A 2683-nucleotide genomic window follows, 5' to 3' on the forward strand; every position below is an offset into this window, starting at 1 on the left:
CGAAGACTTTTGGGAAAACGTCGACGTTTGCTGGCTTATTTGGCAAAGAAAAATAGAGTACGTTATAAGAAATTAATCGGTCAGTTGAATATTCGGGAGCAGTAATTTAATCGTTCAAATTTTTTTCTTGTTTTATTATTTTTTTAGTAGTCTTATAGTAGTCTTAGATTTTTCATTTTGATGAGCCTCGCTTTGAGGAATTCATGGAATAATCCATTTTCATGGAATAATGAATTAAGGAAGAAAGGATATGAGTCTACCGCTTACAAGAAAAGATCTCATGATAGTCAATATGGGCCCTCAACACCCATCAATGCATGGTGTTCTTCGACTGATCGTTACTCTCGATGGTGAGGATGTTATTGATTGTGAACCCATATTAGGGTATTTACACAGAGGAATGGAAAAAATCGCGGAAAACCGAACTATTATACAATACTTACCTTATGTAACAAGGATATAGAGAGATTGTAGAAAGGGGATAGGATAGTTATTTTTGCAAGAGACTTGTTGTAAATTCCTTAACTTAAGAAAGAAAAAAGAATAAAAACACAGATACATAACATAAAAAAAAGAATAAATAAGACGAGATTCGACCTCCCCCTACATATTTAATTTCCTCTCCTATACAAAAACTAGCAAGACCCACTCCATTGGTAATTCCATCAATAACACCCTTATCAAAAAACTCCGTGAGTTCGGTTAACCCTCTTATACCGAGGGTAAAGACCCTAGTATAGAAAATATCTATATAACCACGATTATATGACCAACTGTATATATTTTTTTTTACTTGATCTAAAAATTCTTTTTTAGGATTTCCTTTGTAAAAAGAGTTTATTAAATCCAAATTCTGAAAAAAAGAATAAGCGGATCCATAGAAGATATATGCTATGAATAAACCAAAGATAGCTAGACTTACAGAAGAAATTGCATTAGTAATAAATTCATATGAATTTACAAAAGAATTAGAACTTTCCTGGGTAAAGTTTATTGAGGGAGTTAACCACTTTGATAATATGGTTAACTCTGCTATTCCATTACCAATTCCTCCATTATCAAAAGAGATTCCTATGAATCCAATGAACAAAGTGAAAAGTAGTAATATAAGAAGAGGAAATAACATAGTATTTCCCGTTTCATGCGGATAGGCAAAAGTTTTTTTAGCCCCAAAAGACGTAGTAAAGGATCCTATCCTATTTCTTGTATTACCTTGAATTTTTGGTATATTTTGTGAAAAAAAAGAAACTCCACTCTTCGTTGTTGATAAAACGAAATCCCTATTCACTCCTTTGGGTATCCTTTTTCCCCATAAGGATATTGAATACAAGGAACTCTCTTTAGTGCTACTGTAATTTTGAAAATGAACACGCAAATACCCATCAAATGTAAGTAAATATATCCGAAACATATAAAAGGCAGTTAATCCTGCAGTAAAGGAGGCTATTATTCCAAAAAAGGGCGAATACAACCAACTATTACTAAGGATTTCATCTTTGGACCAGAAGCAAGCAAGAGGTGGAATACCACAAAGAGAAAGTGTACCCCATAAAAAAGTAGTTCTTGTGATTGGAATGTATTTTCTTAAACCGCCCATAAGAACCATATTTTGACTTTTATCTGGTGAATATCCAACAAGAGGTTCCATTGAATGAATAACGGATCCGGATCCCAAGAACAATAAAGCTTTTGAATAAGCATGAGTGATCAAATGGAATAAAGCAGCTTGATAAGAACCTATACCTAGAGCTAACATCATATAACCCAATTGAGACATTGTAGAATAGGCTAAGCTTCTTTTAATATCTCTCTGAGCAAGAGCTAAAGTAGCTCCTAAGAATAGTGTTATTGTACCTACTAAAGAAATAAAACTCATTATCAAAGGTAAAGATATGAAAAGAGGAAGAAGTCGAGCTAGAAGAAAAATTCCCGCAGCAACCATAGTTGCTGCGTGTATAAGAGCCGAAATAGGAGTGGGCCCTTCCATAGCATCGGGTAACCATACGTGAAGAGGGAATTGTGCGGATTTCGCAACTGCACCAAGGAATAATAAAAAAGCACACAAAGTAGTAAGTAAAGAGTTAATTCCATTATTAGGAATCCAGTTATTAGCTATTTTGAACAAATCCCTAAACTCTAAACTACCTGTTATCCAAAAAAAACCTAAAATTCCTAATAATAGACCAAAATCCCCTACACGATTAGTTACAAAAGCTTTTTGACAAGCACTCGCTGCGATTGGTCGTGTAAACCAAAAGCCTATCAATAAATAAGAACACATTCCCACGAGTTCCCAAAAAAAATAAATTTGTATCAAATTGGAGCTAGTAACCAATCCCAACATGGAAGTATTGAAAAAACTTATATAAACAAAAAATCTCAAATATCCTTCATCGTGAGACATATAACCATCACTATAAATAAGAACCAGGATTCCTACAGTAGTAATTAGTATTAACATAATAGAAGTAAGTGGGTCAATCAAGTATCCAAATTCTAAAGAAAAATCATTATTGACGGTCCAAGACCATAGATATTGATAGATCGAACTTCCATTTATTTGTTGAATAGACAGTTGAACTGAGAATACCATAGCTATACTTAAGAGTAAAACACTAGGAAAAGCCCATATGCGACGAAGATTTTTTGTTGCTGTCGGAATAAGAATAAGGCCAAATCCCAT

The sequence above is a fragment of the Triticum urartu genome, unplaced genomic scaffold, assembly GCF_056163025.1.
Source record: "Triticum urartu cultivar PI428250 unplaced genomic scaffold, HENAU_Tu73 scaffold2, whole genome shotgun sequence".
Lineage (NCBI taxonomy): Eukaryota > Viridiplantae > Streptophyta > Magnoliopsida > Poales > Poaceae > Triticum > Triticum urartu.